Source organism: Triturus cristatus, chromosome 12, assembly GCF_964204655.1.
Source record: "Triturus cristatus chromosome 12, aTriCri1.1, whole genome shotgun sequence".
NCBI classification, from domain to species: Eukaryota; Metazoa; Chordata; class Amphibia; order Caudata; family Salamandridae; genus Triturus; species Triturus cristatus.
This window is the reverse complement of record NC_140595.1, coordinates 432,434,667-432,455,082: the sequence shown is the minus strand read 5'-3', so window position 1 is coordinate 432,455,082 and position 20,416 is coordinate 432,434,667. Positions and strand designations below refer to the sequence as shown.

The 20,416-nt window shown below is 47.9% G+C and overlaps 1 long non-coding RNA gene across 1 annotated transcript in view; it reads right to left on the bottom strand.

The window, feature by feature from the left end:
- Positions 1-8,258: 8,258 nt before the first annotated feature.
- The window catches only part of LOC146776073 (uncharacterized), a 38,973-nt gene continuing 26,815 nt past the window's right edge, over positions 8,259-20,416 (bottom strand). Inside the window, exon 3 of the long non-coding RNA XR_014971904.1 lies at positions 8,259-9,249. This is a non-coding gene — a long non-coding RNA (uncharacterized LOC146776073). The remainder of the gene's footprint in view (positions 9,250-20,416) is intronic.

The window sequence follows — 20,416 nt, the reverse complement described above, 5'->3', positions numbered from 1 at the left end:
GAGAGGGCCACACGAGCAGAACCGGAACAACCAAGGGCAGCACCGTCCCCGAGGAGGAGGAGGCGGCCAGGGGCGAGGGAGAGACACCGTCCCGGCCGCTCCCGCTGCCAGCACCCCTCCCCCGGCCAGCCGGGGCAACCCTCCGATGCGCCCGGGGTTCCGAGCCAACGTCACGTGTCACCGATGCCAGCGAGTCGGCCACTACGCCAATGACCCGGACTGTCCACAGAACCAAACTCCAAAACCCCGCCAGGTGGCTGCCGCCGCCCTGGGGGGAGAACAAATCTCCGAAGAACGAGAAGAATACGAGCAGGCACAACAAGAGTGGGAACCGGCCGCCATGGTTCTAGCGTGCCTAGGGGGAAAAGACATGGTCCCGCGGGCCCCCCTACCCGCCAACACCAGAAAATATAGCCAGTGGGTGAACATTAATGGGCGCCGGGCCGAAGCACTACGTGACACAGGGGCCAGTGTGACGGCCGGCCGCTGTCACCTGGTAAAACCAGAGCAGATCCTGCTGAACATTCTCTGCCCCGTCCGTTCAGCCGACAATTCAGAGAGTCTGTCGAATGGCCTGCGTCCCCTTCGAATGGGGAGGGGTCTCCGGCATGTTGAAGGTGACGGTCCGGGATGATGCCCCCGTGGACTGTCTCCTGGGGAATGATCTTGAGAGTTCCCCGTGAGCCGCCGTCGAAAGAAGAGAGCACCTGGGGATGTTGGGCCTCCCGGACTGGGCGTGCGTAACCACCCGGTCCATGGCCGCCCGTGCCATCCCCCGACCAGAAGAGCCAGAATGGCCTGCACCTCCTCCCCCGATCGCTCCAGTAGAGGACACAGACTATACCAACCCCCCAGAGCAAACCCCCGAAGGGGTCACCCAGCCCCAGGACCTTCCCGACCTGGCTCAGTGGCGTCAAGAAGGGGGGCCCACCCAGGAACAGTTCCGTCAAGAGCAGAAGACCTGTCCCTCCCTCGAGGGACTCCGCCAGCAAGCCATCGCCCAGAGCGCAGGGGACACCACCGGAGCCCATTGGATCTATTGGGATAACGACCTGTTATACAGTGAACAGAGAATCGCGGAGTTAGGGGCCAGTCGAGTGCTGGTGGTGCCCCTCCATTTCAGAGACTTCCTGTTAAATTTGGCCCACGATGTCCCTCTGGCTGGACACCTGGGCCAGGACAAAACCTACAGTCGCCTGGTGACCCACTTTTTCTGGCCGAAGATGAGAAACGACGTCCTCAACCACTGCCGGTCCTGCCCCACGTGCCAGGCCAGCGGGAAGAGTGGCCGCAAACTCAAAGCACCTCTGCAACCCTTCCCAGTTGTCACCACCCCGTTCGAAAGGGTGGGAATAGACATTGTGGGGCCCCTGGACCCCCGCACAGCACAAGGACATCGGTTCATCCTGGTACTGGTGGACCACGCCACCCGCTACCCCGAGGCTGTGCCCCTGCGAACTGTAACAGCCCCGGTGGTCGGCCGGGCCTTAATGGGGATCTTCTCCCAGGTGGGCTTCCCCCGAGAAGTCGTCAGCGACCGAGGCACAAACTTTATTTCGAAATATATGAAGTCCCTCTGGCAACAGTGCGGGGTCACCTACCGATTCACGACCCCCTATCACCCTCAAGGAAACGGACTAGTTGAGCGATTCAACCGCACGCTCAAGGGAATGATTGGGGGATTGGAAGAGCCCCTCCGTCGCCAGTGGGATGTACTACTTCCGTGCCTCCTCTTCGCCTATCGAGAAGTTCCCCAGAAGTCCCTCGGTTTTAGCCCTTTCGAACTCTTGTACGGGCACCCTGTTCGAGGGCCCCTCAGCCTAGTCAAAGAAGGTTGGGAGATGGCCCCCCTAAAGACCCCTCCAGACGTCTTCAAGTACCTCCTGACACTACGCAGCCAGACCCGGCGATTCAGGGAAATGGCAAAAGCGAATCTTGAGGCCAGTCAGGAGGACATGAAAAAATGGTACGACCAAAATGCCTCCTCCGTCGAATTCAAACCTGGTCAACAAGTGTGGGTGATGTCCCCCACCGAACCCTGTGCCTTGCAGGACAAGTGGACGGGGCCCTTCAAAGTGGTCGAACGCAAGAGCCCCGTCACCTATCTCATCGACATGGAATCTCCCCGGAACCCCCTCCGGGTCCTCCACACCAACAGACTCAAGCCCCACTTTGTGCGCTCGGAACTCAGCCTCCTGATGGCTACCGACAGTGGAGCGGAAGAAGACTCCGAGCCTCTCCCTGATCTCCTGAAGACTCAGGAGAAAGATGGTTCCGTGGACGGGGTCCGGCTCTCCGATGCCCTCACCCCAGAGCAGCGCCAAGGCTGCCGGGACCTCCTGCTGCAGTTTGCTACTTTGTTTTCCCTCACCCCAGGGGTCACCCCCTGGTGCTTGCACGACGTGGACACTGGGGACAGTCCCCCTATCAGACACCGGGCATACCGCGTACCAGATCGGGTGCGGGCCTGCATCCAAGAGGAAGTATCCAATATGCTCACACTCGGGGTCATCGAGCCCTCGGACAGCCCCTGGGCCAGCCCGGTCGTGCTGGTCCCCAAAGCTGCTGCCCCCGGCACCACTCCTGAACTCCGATTCTGCGTCGACTATCGGGGCTTGAATGCTGTCACCAGGACTGACGCTCATCCCATCCCCCGAGCGGATGAATTGATCGACCGCATGGGGGCTGCCCGCTACCTCAGCATCTTCGACCTGACAGCGGGCTACTGGCAGATCGGTCTCACACCCCGGGCCCAAGAACGGTCCGCCTTTTCTACCCCCGATGGCCACTACCACGTCAAAGTCATGCCCTTCGGCATGAAGAATGCCCCAGCTACTTTTCAGCGACTAGTGAACCAGGTCTTGGCGGGGCTCGAGGAGTTCAGCGCCGCCTACCTGGACGATATCGCTGTGTACAGCCGCCACTGGTCCGACCACCTCCACCACCTCCGAGAGGTCCTGCAGGCCCTCCAGCGGGCCGGCCTCACAATCAAGGCCGGCAAGTGCCAAATTGGTCAGGGATCCGTGACCTACCTCGGACACCAGGTGGGAAGCGGTCTGGTGGCCCCTCTGCAACTCAAAATCGCTGCCATCCAGTCCTGGCAGCCCCCATTCACGCAGACCGAGGTCCGAGCCTTCTTGGGGCTCACCGGCTACTACTGGCGGTTCGTGAGGGACTATGGCAGCATTGTGGGGCCCCTCACGGGTCTCACATCCAAAAACCACCCGAAGAAGATTAACTGGACCCCAGACTGTCAAGCGGCCTTCGAGAAGCTGAAAGCCGCCCTGTGCACTGCCCCTGTGCTCCAGGCCCCCGATTACAGTCGGGAATTCATTGTGCAAACGGATGCCTCCGACCATGGCATCGGGGCGGTCCTCTCCCAGCTGAACCCCGAGGGACTTGACCAGCCGGTGGCCTTCATCAGCAGACGCCTCCTGGCCCGAGAACAGCGCTGGAGCACAATCGAGAGGGAGGCCTTCGCAGTGGTGTGGGCCCTCAAAAAGCTCCGGCCCTATCTCTTCGGTACCCACTTCCGGGTGCAAACAGATCATCGACCCCTGCAGTGGCTAATGCAGATGCGGGGGGAAAACCCCAAACTATTGCGCTGGTCCATCTCCCTGCAGGGGATGGACTTCACTGTGGAACATCGACCGGGCCAAGACCACGCCAACGCAGATGGCCTGTCACGCTTTTTCCGCCTCGACGAGGAGAGTCCCCAAGAGGATGGGTGACTCTCCCCGCCTTCAGCTGGGGGGGGACGCATGTTGGACAGGCCACATGAAGGGCTTGCTCCCTCCCCGCATGACAGGGCCCAAGCCCCGGCCCTCCAGGTGTTACCCACAGAAACAACCCGCACCCCGTCTCCAGACGGAGCTCCTGCCCCCGGACATCTATGTATCATGGGGCCGAACCACTACCGGCTCCCCAGGCCGGACCAGCCGCCATCTTGGACACGGCACCACGCGTGGCCTCAGCTCGACCCTGACCCTGGGCCTGGCCAGGCCCCGACATCCCGGCACCACCATCCACCCAGGAGGTGAACGGACCACTTGGCAGGTCGATGGGAGAAAGAAGTGTCGATGGCTCTCCCCCGCCAGGTGCCGATCGCCCTCCAGCTCCCCCGGGCGCTGGCTCCACCCCCCTGCTGGGTGTCTGGACTCCCTCATCCCGGACCTCCCGACCTCCAAGTGCGAGGGTCCGGACATCAAAGGGCGCCAGACCTATAACTAGGGCAGCTCCAGAGCAGGAAGGCAGTTGTATCCTGGAGTCGAGAGACACCGAGAAGAACTCAGCCTTGACGGACTACCGGCGCTGCCGTAGCCCTGCCTTGTGAACTATCGTCCTGCCTGCTGGCGCTGTCGCGGCCTTCTGCATCCTCCATCCTCGTCGGGACCTGCTGGCGCTGCCGCGGACCGTTGTAACTACCACCTTCATCGGGACCTGCTGGCGCTTCCGCGGACCGTGTAACGACCACCTTCATCGGGACCTGCTGGCGCTGCCGCGGACCGTGTAACGACCACCTTCACCGGGACCTGCTGGCGCTGCCGCGGCCCGTCCAAGCGAGAACACCGAGCTCGAGGATTGTGAGCTATCCATCATCACATCTACCAGATTGGTAACCAGACTGTCCCGCTACCCCCTTTTCCAAACCAAGAGACTAGAATCGAGGGGACCCCCGAGTCCAGACCTCCTTGTACCATTCCATCGTACCTTAAGAAATCGCTTATAAAGAACGATAAATCCTAGCCTTGTGTGGTATACATCTGTGGGGGGGAAGTTACGCATCTGTACGATCGCTGGAGACGGCTCTCCCCGGAGACCTCTCCCCTTGTCCTCGGCCGACCCTCCCGGTCCGTCTAACAGGTGGGGTGGCTCTCCAACCTTCTATGATCCAAAGGGCTTTCTCGTAATCCACTGGGAAGGGTCCTTAAACTTTAAAAGTGCAACGGAGACTCTCCCATTGAATTGTATGCAGCACGCGGCCGTGTTCACACTGCACCAGTCCTCTGTGGGCTCCCTCCTTACTCACCTAGGGTGGTTCCTTGGGGTCCCAGCGATTCTTCAACCACTAGACACAGTCTTGACTGGAGTCCTGTTTCTTATACCACTATTTTAGTATATGGTTTAGCTCCCCCTGGAGCCTACTGTATCAGTGCTACTTATGAATGTTTCTGTGCTATAGTATTATGTGCTTTATGTTCATCTGTGTTTAGCAGATACTGTGAGGTATTTAAAGCGTGTTATAATATTAAATACATATTTTTGTAACTACTGTGCAGTTCTCCTCCCATTTAACTATTACAATAAGGTTACATTCTGGTAAAACAAGCTGCTTAACATTCCTTCAAGACTAAGCCTGAAGGCTGCTCTCCACAGCTACCACTTGGATAGCTTTCTAAGGTAATCTTTGACCTCTTAAATCACCATAAGGGTTGTTTGGACTGGTGCAAGGTGCCCACTTTAATTAGTGGGCAGCATATACCAGGCCAACTTCTCACAAAGGGGATGTAATGATGATCTGTCCAGTCAGAGGGGATGATAGACTAGCTTGATGGAATTTGGTCTAGCAATGGCGAGATCCAGTGTAGCATCCAGGTTGTGTGTTGGGCTGTCACAGCTTTGGACCAGGATAAGGTCAGTGAGGAAGGTTTTTAGGCTATTGACTGAGGAGGTGTTGTGATCATTCCAGTGGAGGTTGAAGTCTCGGAGGAAGAGGAGTTCACAGTGTTGTCCTGCATTGGAGGAGATTATTTCAATGATTTGTTTGATGAATGAGTGATTTTTGCCCGGAGGGTGGTAGATCAGGTGTAATTTGCATAGGGGACTTGTTGCTCACAATATTTGTGCTTAGGTATTCACAGGTGGGGTGGTTGATGGTTTGTGATTGATTTACCTTGAGGTTAGTGCGATGTATACAAGCTATGCCACCCTTTGTTCTTTTTGGTCTGTCAGCCCTTATGATGTCAGTCTGGAGATATTAGAATCTCAAGGATGGGTGCAGATCTGTCTTTAGCCATGTTTCGGTTAGGAGAATTAGGTAAAGATAATTCATAATAATGAGGTCTGCTATGTCGGCTGCGGGTTTTACGGCCGACCTGCAATGAGGTTTGGTGTTCATCTCTGTGAGGGGTACTGTTTTGAGGTTGGCCTTATTTACCTCTCTAGAGTTTGGTCTTTTTTCTCTGTGTGGGTTTGATGCAATTGTTAAGATGGGTTTCGGATTAAGTGGGAAGTCATGATGTTTTTTCTTGTATGTCAGGAGAAGGGCTTGGATGTCCTTTTCAGAGAGGGGACCTTGGTTCTGGCTGGTCTTGAGGAGGAGTTGTGGTAGGGTGTGGAACGCAATTTTGTTGCCACTAGTGGGTGCAAAGGGGTGGACCTGTTGAGAGGGATTCTTGGGAGGTGGGAGTGGTGTGTGTTAAGGTGTAGTGGTCTATTATTCTCCTGTAGCTTTGAGGGTCTTCTGATATGTGTGATCTCAGATATGATGTTCGTTCGATTCAGTAGGTCAGTTTTGAGTTACTGAAGAGACTGTGCGATTTCTCCAAGACTGGATTTATTCTCAGCATGGTGGTCGGATGATGGGGTTTGGGGTGCAGGGTGAGAGTGCTGAGATGTCCGTTTTGTCTTTGTCGTGTAGGTTTATTGGAGGTGGAGGCATTGCTCTGTTACCTGGACCAGTACATAAAGTGTCCGACTCTTGAAGAGTTGTCAGACATCAAGGGGGAATTCTATGCCTTGGGAAGGATACCCTATGTAATTGGCTGTATTAATGGCACCCACGTTGCAGTGCTCCCACCACAGGCCAATGAGCAAATCTATCGGAAGAGAAAACCTAGCCACCATCAATCTCCAGGTGGTACGTTTGGCTGATATGCCCATCTCGCACGTCTGCGCATGTTTCCCTGGCTCTGTACATGATGCATTTATCTTGAGAATCAGTGTCATCCCCTATTTGATGTCTCAGCTGCAACATGACCGTGCCTGGCATGTTGGTAGGTGATGATGTATTTGTATATTGTGGTGTGTGTGGATTATATGTCAGATAGTGCTCTGTTTTCAGATAACAGAGTTTTTTTCTGTGTTCAAGGTAAGACTCTGGATACCCCAACCAACCCCTGCAGAAGTGCAGTGGTAGGACCCTGCAAATTGTGAAGTGGACTTTTGGGCTACTGAAGACCAGATTCCGCGGTCTGGATCACACAGGAGGAGCCCTCCAATATGCCCCAATAAGCCGGGGGCGGATGAGGGTTCATCACTGCTTGTTGCATGCTCTACAACCTAGCAATACGGATGGCCATACCTCTCATACAGGACGATGGAAACCAGCAGCCACGAGTGTGGGTGGATCCAGGACTTGGATATGAGGACAGTGGTGATGAGGAGGAGGGCTTGGATTTGAGACAACAGCTTATCCACATTTTTTACACGAGTGCAAGTATGCAAAAAGGGGAGGTGACAAACCCCATTTGTTTGTTTGTTGCTGGTGTACATTGTGTATGTATGCCTGTGAGTGCATGATAATTGTCCTGAGGTTTTTACTGAAATGGTTCACTTACATTTGCAGGTTAACATGTACAGTGCTACCGTGAATCCTAGCTAGTGTTCACACTGACATTCTTGTGCTTTAGAGGACATGGTTTGCAAAATTTACCTACTTTATTCCAGAGTTCCTGACTCTGTTCTATGTTTCTCCTTACCAGGGTACTTTGCCATGTTAACTGCAGAGTTGTAATATCACCAGCCCCATGATGCTGGGACATACTCCAACATTTAACTGTTGCTTAAAGCCCTGGCATCCACTTCCTTCCGACGGTCATTTTATTTTTACTTGGGAGCATTTTGTTACGGTATGATGTGATCGGATTTTGTGTTAAGGCGCTAGGTTGCATCTGGAGAATAAAACGGTGATCCACATTGTAGTGTGCCGTGTCCATTATCACACATCCAAAGATTTTTAGAAACTAATAGGGAGCCTGATGAGCTGGTTTGCTAACAATGAGTGTTGATTGTGCTGGCAAATGGTGATCGTTTTTAGACATTATACTTCCACTAAATCAGTACCATGTACTACGGGTTGTGTGATAACCTGGTTGTGTCCATCTATCATGCTGTGACAAAGTACATTTACTTACAAGTCATTAGTTAACATTTTGGAACGGATTTGTTGCCAATGTTGTTGACACTTTCTTCTTTGCGATTTTACGTGTCATTCCATTCTATACATTTGGGATTCAAAGTCACGACATAAGCAAGAATGTTGTTAAAAGTGTTTTATTTTTGTGCATGAAGGTAGGAGATCATTCCACACAATGGTGTTGTGCTCACAACAAAAAAAAGAAAAGTGCAGCTAGAGTTGAAAGTGTTTGTAGAAGAAGTCTTCAAAGGTAAATCCACAGTTATTGGAGTCCAAAGTCCAACTCAGACCCTCCATCCAATGTGGGACAGTTTGATGACAGTCAACAAAGTGAACACTTGGCACACAATGGAGGATATCAGGGCAGATGTCACTTCTTGGGGTGATGCATTGCCATCTGTCTCTCAGAGATGCTGGGGACTCTCTGCCAGACTCTACGTCCCTCCCTGTGGCTTGGTCAGATGTTGAGACACCAGATGTGGGCACACAAGGTGGTGTGGACATGTTCGCGATCTGGCCATGGCAGGGGACAAGGTCCTGGTGCACCGCAGTCATTTAATCAATCTTTGACATGAAAGTGTCCACACGCTGGTTTTGGGCTGCCTGCAGCTGCTCAATGTTCCTGAGAATCCCTACGACCTGGCCACATTCTTCCTGGTAACCCTCAGAAACATGGATTATCCTGAAGAGGTTTGGGTGCTCCTCATCAGCAGCACCAGCTGTTTGATGGTATAGATCCACACGGTCCTTCCCACCCCCACAACCCACCAAGCAGGCCCAGTTGGTGTTGGCACAGTCAACACGGAGCCTCCTACCTTGTTGACAGGGGTGTTATTGTCCACCAACTCCAGAATGCCCTATGTTACTGTGCTGTGGTTGTGCCTCGGGCTGCTGTGTCCATCAGGGTAAGGGTCAGCTGGGTTTAGTCAGCTGAGGCGGGAGTTTGTCAGAGAGGATCCTGCTGTAGCTGCAGCTGGTGCTGTGGGCCGACCCAAACCGGATGGGCCAGGATGTTCGTCTGAGGATTGTTGAGAGAACGCCGGAGAGCTCCTGGTCGACATGAGTCTGGGACTGGCTGTCCTGGTTATTTCCGGGGGAGTTCCCAGCTCACCCTGTGGGTACATAAAAGACAATGATTGATGTGAATGTACACTGCCCCTCAAAATCATACCCATTACATAGGTTTCTGAAATTAATGATGAGTGAATGTACATACATTGTCCTCCAAAAACATAGGCCAGCATCATGGATGAAGGAGGCCAATCTAATTCTGACAAGATTGGGATTGATGAACATGTCTAGCTATGTAAATAGATGGGCATGTTGAGTTTTGCTCACATTACATGTCCAAAGACATTGACTGATTTGTGACACCCTGTGAATGACACAGGTCGGTTGGTGTTGTCCACATTTGTACTTTCACTGTGACACATGTACTCTTTAGCTCCTAATGTTGGTATTTTGCAGGCCTGGGTACTGGGCTTAGTCCATGTATTTAGCAGTCACCCAGGTTTGGTTGCCTACACACTCACAGTCTGTTCCTGTACCCTGAAATTTGTGGGAATGGTGTCAGTGAGGTGCTTATTGTTCTCATCTCATAATACACAAGTGAATGGTTGTGAGGAGCCAAATATGGGATTGCTCATCTTTTTATTACACAGATAATGTATTGTACTTTTACTCCATAGTCAGATGACATCACAAACTCTGCTTTCTACCATTTTGTGGCAAAGTAATTTAATGAACTGAGGTTTGAGTGCTTAGGCTCTATTTGAGAAACTTACACTCCTTCTCCTACCAAGTCCAACCAGGCCACCAGGAAGAGTGTTGTCCAGATAATGCTGGGAAGTGTACTTGCAAGATGGTTGTCACTTGTGGCTGGTGTTTATAGCACAAAGGCAAATTTGGTAGTTGTGATGGGTTCAGATAACAATCCCCAGTGTCAGCCATTTTGCTAGTACACATGAACTCACTGTCAGGTAGACAAAGGCCCCGATGAAAAGAGCGAGTGAGTGAATGTGTGTGGTTATTCCGACTCACATCAAGCCAGGTCTTACATACACATTCCCAACCAGCCACCCTGAAAATGTGCTCTACTAACACTGAGCGGCAAATTACGTGCAAGATGTCTGACACAGGGGTGGGGGGGGGGGGGGGGAGGCGTCTGCCTTGAGATCAGCTCCCATCAGGGCCTTGTGCTCGAAAAGACCATGCACCAGTGTCAAACATCTTGCTGGTACATTCCCACTCACTCTCATTAAAACAGGATCCCAGGTTTGCTGTTTGGGATTGGTGGGATGTGTTTCTATTGCATTGCCTAATGGGATTTGGATTAATCACCACCACTACTCCCCCCACATGGCACATCCATCACATCAGGGCCTACGGCTAACTGACAGTGAGTGGGGAATGGACTAGCAAGATGGCAGACACTGGGGACGGGTCTTTGGAGCATGAAGTCATGATGGTAGTTGTGCTCAACTCAGACACCAGGGATCACTGTGGGCCATCTTGCTAGTACACATTCCCTCACTGTAAGCTAGCCATATGCCCAGATGAGCAGTTTGGTTTGGGTGGGAGTAGTGTTTGCACGGACTCCATCTCCCATTAGGCTCCGTCTTACATACACCTTCCAGCCCAGCACAAACAGCCCAACAGGACTCAAGCTTACCCCACAGTATGTTAGAATGAACCTGCAGGATGGCCGACACTGGCCATTGGTGTTTGACTTTACAACAACTCCCCTCATGGCCTTGGGCTCCACACACCGGTCCCCAGCTTCAGCCATTTTGGCAGTAGATTTCCACTCACTGTCTGGAAAGAATGCATCATACTGGGCTTGTAGGGCTGGATGGGAGGAGGAGTGTTTTCAATGTCCAGCTCTCATATCAGGCCATGCACTACACAGACTATTTCTACCATGCACAAACAGCACCCCTAGAGCTATGATTTCCTGGGAGTGAGTGGATATGTACTAACAAAGATAGCAGACACTAGTGCCTGGTGTTTGGCACACAAGGCACTGTTGGTAGTTGTGGAAAGGTCAGACCCCAGTGCCCTGCATCCTGCTAGTACATTTTGAAACACTTTGGGTAAGCCTAGGTCCTGTTGGGCTGTTTGTGCTAGGTGGGAAGGTGCATGTTGGACAGGGCCTGATGTGAGTTGCAGCAAATACAAATACTCCTACTCCCACCCAGCCCAGCTAACTCCTCTGAGACAATGGCTAATGGGCAGCGAGAGGAAGTATTCTAGCAAGGAGGCAGACGCTGCTGCTTGGTGTTCAACTTTAATCCGAATTCCCAGAAAGGCCTTGCGCACCTACACCATGCAACAGTGTCAGCCATCTTGCTAGTGCATTTCCATTCACTGTCAGGTGGCCTTAGCACCAGATGAAGTGGTTGGGCTGGAGGGGGGGGGGGGGGGGGGGGGAAGAGGGGGAAGGAGAAGTGTTTGCCATTACTCAAACTCCTATCAGGCTCTGGTCCTACACACACTATTCTCACCCAGAGAAAACTGACCACTTGGCAAAATGGTTTCCTGACCATGATAAGAAATGGATTATCAAGATGCGACACTTGTGCCTAGTGTCTGAGTGGACCACAAATTCCAACAGGGCCTTGTGCTACACACACCAGTCCCCAGTGTCATCTATCCTGCCAGTATATAACCACTCACTGCCAGGTAAGCAGAGTTGCATGGGTACAGTTACTGCTGTTTGGAAGGGAGAATGTTTGCCCTGACTTCATCTCCCATCAGGCCCTGTCCTCCACACACCTTCCCACCCATCCCAACTAGCCTCTCTGTGACTCTGCTTTCCTGACACTGTGTGGCAATGTACTTGCAAGATGTGTGACATTGGGGACTTCCCTGGGATTGGTAACTTGGGTACCAAGGTATCCACGGGTGGGGTGGTCCTCCTACCTTCTGTCTTCCACGGGGTTTCTTCAGGGTCTACTGGGAAGAGTCCTTAATCTTTACAACTCCAACCGCAACTTTCACATAAAGCTGTACGGAGCACGCAGTTTTGCTCCCACACTGCACAGGTCCTCCGTGGGGTTCCTGCCTATTCACCTTGGGTGGTTCCTTGAGCTCCCAGAGATTCTACGTCCTCTCAACATTGTCCTGACTCAAGTTGGGGTTCTTATACCACTTTTAGTATAGGATTTGGTCCCCTCCTGGGGCCCACTGTGTATTAGTGCTATTTACTGTCATTTCTTTGCTAAAGTATTGTGTGCTTTGGGTATCTCCATGTGGGAGAGACTTATGTACTAGATAGTGTTATATAATAAATACATATTTTTATAACTACTGTGTGGTTTTCTTTTCATTTGATCTATACTATAAGATTGCATTCTGGTAAAACCAGCTGCTTTACACTCCGTCAAGACTTCATCTGAAGGCTGCACTCCACAGCGACCACTTGGATAGCTTTCTAAGGCTGTCTTAGACCTCTTAAATCACCATAAGGGTTGTCTGGACTGGTGCAAGGAGCCCATTTTAATTAGTGGACAATAAATAAGGCTTCCCCAGTATCCAATCTGGGGTGTACCCAAGTACATAACACAACAGTTTAGGGAGAAAGCAGACAGACTGGAGTCCGGATTCGCGGGATCCCAGCCAGATAAGTTAAAAACAGTGTCACAGCAAGGAAAAAGTGGGGGTAATCTCAAAACAAAGGCCATTCTGTTGTCTATTGCTTTGCCTCTACTGTTGCATCCAACAGTTTGCAGCAGTAAGTAGTGATGATTTGGTATTCCTGTAACCTGTACCTAAACCTGTGAACCAACTAAACGGTGTTTGAGATGGTATAGATCTCATTGTTAAACCCCTTCCTTTCCAATGTGGGGAGCACAGTCTTTCAAAACATTGTATCTAATATTCCGACGCCAAAGAAAAGACATTGCCTTTTTGGCAGTGGTGGATGATGAAGTCGGAGAGTGGTGAGGCTGGGCTTGACTTGACCAGGGACAGGGGTCACGTTAAAGGGACCTGGCATTTTTTGGGAGGATGGTTGCCATCTCCTGTGCAAATGTTGTTCAACAAATATGAGATAAAATGATGCAGCTGTTAGAGCATGCTTAAAGTATATTAAAGTATATTCTAGCTACACACACAATATGCACTAAAACATGAGCAAAACTGACATGTATACACACTATAAAGAACATTAGCTACAAAAATGAAAATTCTTTATAGAAGCCTCATGAATTTCCAATCATCCCCAGCTGTGAGGGGGGAAAAAGGTATTCATTTCAATTGGCTATTGCTGCAACATCATCATACTCAGAGATTGAAAACAAACTGGGACAAACTTTAACAAAAGCAAAACACAAACCCAAACTTCGCCTCGCCCATGTACATATAATCTAATACACATATTGATCGGACTCTGAAGGGTACAGTTTTCAGGATCGGGCTTTAAGGCTACTAACACATACAAGAAAATGTATAAGTGACATCAACTGTTGGTCATGTTCCAGACCACAGACATCCAAAGACTGCATTTACATTTGACTAATAAGGCTGAGCAACAGACAGAAATAAATGCAGTTTACTGGTTATGTGAGATTGCCCCAGAAAAATAGAAAGTCATCGGATATCCGGATGCTTGAAATTTAGTGCTGCACAATTATTTTGCTTACATAATGTGTCTCGATGGAGAACTGTTAAAGGTACACACAGGTTAAACCTTGAGCGCCATCTCTACGTGGACAAGGTTTCCAGTATACGTGCCATCCCCAGACTCCCATTTACACTCCTCGCTAATTAGGGAGTGCAACAAATTATTCCTCTTTTTGGAGCGTCCCAAATATTTATCCAAGTGATTCAAAGTAATTGATTTAGGTCATCTGTCTCGAAATCAAGCTCGCGGACCTTATTTTTTGTAGAGTTCAATATAGGCATTAGTTAAGCCTCTCTGCTACAATCCCCCACATAATCCAATAAAAATAGTCGCCGTCTTCCAAAACACCTCAAACAGTATGAAGGAAATAATTATCCAAACAACCAAAGTAGTATTAATTTTAAACAGGCCTCCAATAATTGTAACTTACCAAATGGACCAGGCCCAGCTGGTATTTTTGTTACCTCACCTGGTGACATGGAGGGAAGCTTCAAATCACGAAAGTCAGCAATGCCGACTCCTTCACATAGACACGCACATGTGCGCTGCACAACACCTTGCCTTTCGCTCCACTGTCTGCCGAGTTTGCTTGCTCGCATTAAATCGGAGGACACACAACAGAGCTCAAATGGTGTCCATCTTTAACGGCAGTGCAGGAAGCAGACATCTCGAGTCTGTGCAGTGTATCTTCAAAAGTCCTGATAAACAGTGCAGGATCAATTTCTTGGTTTCCCTTCTGCAGTCTCTACCACACCCTATAGCAACTCGTCACAAGGTGGGGTCCCACCCCACCGAGGTCCCGTCCCACCCTGTGATGAGTTGGAAAAGGGTGTGGTGACAATGCTGTCCACTCCCCTATTGACTTGAGGCCTAGCACTACAGGGCTTGAGTATTTAGCACCCAGGGCAAACTTTACCCTCACGTAATCAGGAGGTGGAGACTGGTCCTTGATGCAGTGTTTTTGCCAAGCTGATGACTCCACAGGCCTCAGGGCTGTTAGATTGTCAGCCCAGCAAATGCTCTAGACTTTGGGCCCTCCTAGGGGAGCTTATTTAGAGAAACAGTCACGTCACTCATCACAGCAACAAGCACGGTGGGTGGGAGTGTACAGCAGCCCCAGCAAGCTAACTCAATGTTTATACACTGTGTGTGCGCAAGAGCTTTTTTTTTTTTTGAAGAAGCATTTTTAGCATTGCTTCAATGTTTTCTTTTTGACAGTGAATGTAATGGGGGTGGAGCCCCGATGCACTTGAACAGAAACCACCACTGATGAGGATATGGAGTTCAAAATGCCTCAACAAGATTCAGCTGTAGGGTTGCTCCCAGTGAGAACTATTAAAGAATGACCTCCCTATTTAAAAGAAACAGTGAACACAGAAGTATCAGACTTCACAGGAAAGGATATCGGACTAATCAAAGGTGTAGAACAAGTCAGTCACACTAAAGCCAAATGCAGTCTATTCAAAGACACCACCATACAATTTGACACCAAAGACAATTGCAGGAATAACACCGGTAATCGAAGACATTCTGCGTGAAGGGATTTTGAAGGAATTTGGTTGGGAGTCCATGCAACTCCCCGATCATAGGTTTATAGATGACCAATGTTAAATATCGGATTGTGCAGGACCGACCTTTAGTATTGTAGTTCCATGTTGTCCCGTAGTACCAAATTCAGCCGCTATACTTGTTCAAATTCTGTTCACTGCAGAAAGATATACAGTTATTGGTCCCTGCCAAGCTTTTTCCCCCCCGAGTGCCATTACGTGAGAATAGTCGGTATCGCTTTTCCTTTGTATTTCAATAGAGAGTTTTGGCATGATGCCAAGTCCCACAAGGGTATATAGATAATCCTTCTATTTTTAATCAGATCTTGAAAAAGAAGCTATAGTCATTGCAAATGCCCTACCAATCAGTACAAGTGCAATAGACTGATGACCTGCTTGTGGCATCAGACATGAGAAGCCTGTAAACAGGATGCAATGGCACTTCAGAATCACCTGGCTGAAGATGGACACAGTGTTGCCAGGGACGTTGTAATACGGTCAGAAAGAAATTCAGTACCTGGGACACAACAATGAGAAAGGAGCAAGAAAGCCGTCAGAGAGTGGAAGAAATTCTGCAAATGAATCCACCTCAAGCACATAGAGAAGGCAGGATGTTTTTGGGAATGGTTGGCTACTGTAGACTGTGGATACCAAACTTTTCCTTAGTGGCAACACCTTTATTGAGGATGACACACAAAGCTATACCTGAACTGCTGCCTTCGGACAACGATTGCTAGAAAGTTTTCCTAAAGCTGAGAGAAAGTCTGTCATGCCCTGGCACTAGGAATGCCAGATTACAATAAAGAGTTTATACTATTTTGCAGTGCGAGTGAGGGCTGTGCTCGCTCAGTGCTTAATTAGATACATGGAGATGCTCAAATACGTGTGGCTTACTTTTCAATTACCCTGGACCCTGCAGCTGCAGGACTGCCTGGCTGCTGTAAAGCAGTCACTGCAGCATGTGTTAGTCTCGAAAGAAATGAGAGCATAGTGATGGGATATCCTTTAACTGTAAAGGTCCCATACTTTTTAGAAATGTTGCTGGCCCAAAAATAAATAAAAAACACATGACACACAATAGACTCAAAGTATGAACAAAAGATTCTGGCCACAGAAATGTTACTTTAAAACTCTGCCAGATTCTGAACTCATCACATTTGTTGCCAATAAATGATGACCGGATTGTATGGATTTATGCACAAAGCCAAGACCCGACATTAAAGATGAACCCGTGAATGAACCTGATCAGATTTGTTTACAGCTCATGTTTGAGAAACTATGAAGTATCCTGAGAGCAGCATATGCTATCTGTACAATTAAGTTGTAGCAGCTTGATGGTGAGGTATTACCTCAGCACACATTGCAGAATGTATTACCCTTAAAACAGACTGAATGTTCATAGCCCAATTAAAGGTGACCATATTTACAGATTGTCAGTATGGCTTTGGCATGGTCCATGATTTTGGGAAAATGTGGTCACAGAGGTTTCATGACCTCATCTGGAATCCCAATCAGAAATGGGGAGCATGCAAGAAATCTTTTGGAAGCACTCCAATTACCTGCTAAAATTGTGGTGGTTAAATGTGCAGCACACAGGGGTGGCAATGGTTATATTGCAGTCAGGAACAGATATGCCAACGAGGTTGCATGGTATTGTGCACTGGTGGCCTGCACATTTAATGGAACTTTCGCTTGAAAGTCTGAGACACTGGTCTTTTTTTTGTGGATGTCAATATCCAACACATGGGAAGAATTAGAAAGTGTACAAGAAAATGTTTCAGAAGCAAAACAGAAAGGTTGGCTCAGAGCAGGCTGTGATGTAAACATAAATTAAATTTTGATGTCGAATGATGGGAGACCAGAGTAACCTGACAGTTTGTAGTTTACAATGACACCATTAAATATAATGGGGCTGCCCTGTGTCCCGCAGAACCTGAATATACAGTGATAAATTACAAAACGTTCTGTCAGGTGGTCAATTCTGGTCCAAGAATTGTGAGAAAATGTTGACCACTCAACATTGATACAAAGCGTCCAGAAAGATCCCTTCCAGAAAGAAATTCACCTTTTTGTGAGATAAATATTCCAAACAAAGTAAAACCACAGACACTACACACAAACGCAGTTTTCTAATTCAATACATTTGTTGCTACATATCCAACATTCTTTAACTTTTTTGTTTTTCATAAATGATCAGCTAACGGCTAGGGCGCTCGACCTCGGAAACTGGGTTCGAGTTTCGGTAATGTCGCTGAACATCCTGTGATGCTGGGCAAATCACTTAATCTCCCCATGCCCAACAAAAAATGAATGTGTGTCCTCATGCAACGTAACTGGTGCTATGTAAAGCGCTCTGACACCTGATTGGATTCGGGTCAAGTTCGCGCTATATAAAACTGCAAAAAACAAGACAAAAAAAAGAATATATTCAGTTAATCACACAAATATGCAAGGTGAAAAAAAAAAAGCAAAAAAGAAAATCAGGGTTGACACAAAACTTTGAGACAATGAAATAACATATGATGTCTATTGTCCAAAGATTCACATTCAGGGTGTCCTTATATCTTTGTTTCTTATCATAGGATAGCTGATGTAGGACATAAAACATTATCATCGACGTTTCAACCCTATGATCAGGTGTTAATAGCTATGCATCATACCGGGTCTTCCTCAGGACTAAAAAGCTAACATAACCAGAGGACAGCCCTCAACAGATGTAGTCAGGAACACACAGATTGGGTCCTGCCTACTAAATTTCATGACTCCAAGGACCCCAGCTGGGGTTTACTCTACATAAAAATAGCTGTGCATTCCCCGATAAATCTTCTAATTTCTTTAAGTAAATAAATCCCGCTATTGGATTATTAAATGTCTGGAAATGTTTCCTTGAATAAAGCCAACAGCCTACTTGCTCATGAGGTTTCTCTCAGATTAGAAACAATGTAAGCAAGCAGGCTGCAGGATCACCACAACAGCAAGGAGAAAAAAGGGGTGAAGAACTGCAGACTGTTGCACAAATCAAGTGCCTGCCATTTCACAAAGTGGTATTAAGGACTCTGACGAAGACAAAAAAAGACTGAACTGCAACTTCAGAGAGCAACTAAGACCACATTAGTACTAATAGAGGATCCAGGTGAAGGAACAAACACAAACAAGACGTGTCACCCGTAAAGTTGAATGGCCACGAAACAGTAATCATAGGAGATAGAAAACAGGCATTTCAGTTGATCTAATCCCATCCACTATCACTGAGGGGACAGAGTGGAGCAGTGGAAGTGACAGTAGAAAAATCAACAAAGACTAAGGAGATAATTTACTGAGACCCCTATTGGCCCCTATACCGTGTTAGTGGCCTTATTACTAATGGCAGGTGCATAATTACCCCTATGTATAATCTACCCCACAACATTTTAGAATAAGGATTTTTTGCCTTATGGAACGATAATGTTGAGCTTTGTAGAACAGAAGGCATGTAGCAAATTTGCAAGCACACACACACTTGCACAAAAATAAAATATCCTCCCACATATGCTGCACCAGCAAAGTGTGAACTTATTAAACAAACACACCCATTTTAAGGTCCAATAAAAACTTACACTACTATAAATACTCAAGCAAAAAATTGCAAAGTTAATATACATCAAGGTTTATAGCATAAATTATCAAAGCACAAGAAGGCTTGCTGCATATCACAGACCAGGACAGCTGAGGGACTGCTTCCAACTGTTTAACACATCTTCTTTACTGCTTATTAAGCAGACTCTGGAACCTCACCTACTCATTTAACTTCCTCTACTTGCTTCTTAAATATTACTTGCCGTTTGCTTTATTTTTTTTTTATCATCAGAATTAAGAGCCAGATGTAGTAAAACACTGGTTGCAAAAAGTGGTCACAATTGGCAGCCCAACTTTCTATGGCCAGTATCTAATTTTGCGAACCGATCGATGTGCAAATAGGTTGGTTTGCAAAACAATTGAGCACAGGGTGTCGGCGAATTACCAATCTAATGAATATTCACCGGGCAGTCTTCAATTTGCAACCCCTGTGATTTGCTGCAACGATAGAGATTGTGTTCTGCAAGGGACAACAATCGACCATCCCCAACATTGTATTTTAAAATTGAAAACCTTTGCTTTTATAGCAGGACGATTTCCTTAAAGGAAATGGGACTGCTTTAAAAAAAAAAAAAATCTAATTTTGAAAAAATTCACTAAGAACAGGCCATGTGAGTACTTCCCATAAAGTTGCCACCCGACTCCCAAAATGAAGAAGCACAAATCTACCAACCTAACTTGGGACTCAGTAAATGGTCAAAAGTTTATGTCCAGAATTAGGATGGCAAACTCTTGATATACATAGTACTGATTCGTAATGTGAAAGGAACGCCCAAAAGACAATCGTCCCAAATTGTTAATCAATCATTTCTAACCAGATTTTGCAATTCGGAGAAACGTTTCTAAATTGCAAAATGAGTTTAGTGCATAGGAAAAATGATTGAGCAATTCCCCGGGTCTGCAACTCCTAAATCACGTAGTACATCTCGACACATGTTCCTAAACACTATCCAGTTTACGTTCAATAATTGAGCTCTGAATGGTATCCCTATTAAAAAACAAGCATTGGTAATACATCTGTCTCATCTATGTGTTTAATAATAATCTAGAAATTGTTCATTGAAAGTTACGTGTGATATGTTTCAGAATATCATTTTTCTTTATATAAACAAATAAGGGCACGATAAGGGTGCAGGCACCACGTGCTGGGAAGGTCAAGACTCGTTTTAGCACTGGTTAGCAGCGATAAAGTGCAAAGTCCTAAGGCAAACAACAACGAATTTCAGCAAACGGGAGGGAAGAAAACAAAAGGTTTGGTGGTAGACCACACCAAAGGCTGTCCGATCTAACAGCACTGCACAGGAATAATAGACTACAGGAAAAAAAATACAGTAATGCAACATCCTAGAAATAGCTAACACTTAGGGGATGCAAAATTAAGCAAATCATGAAATATAAACTGGAGTGAAATTGCTCACATGGATCAACTTAATCTTTTTAACGTTCATTGTCCAGAAAGCCATCAGTGTTTATTCAAGTAAAATTAAAGGACAT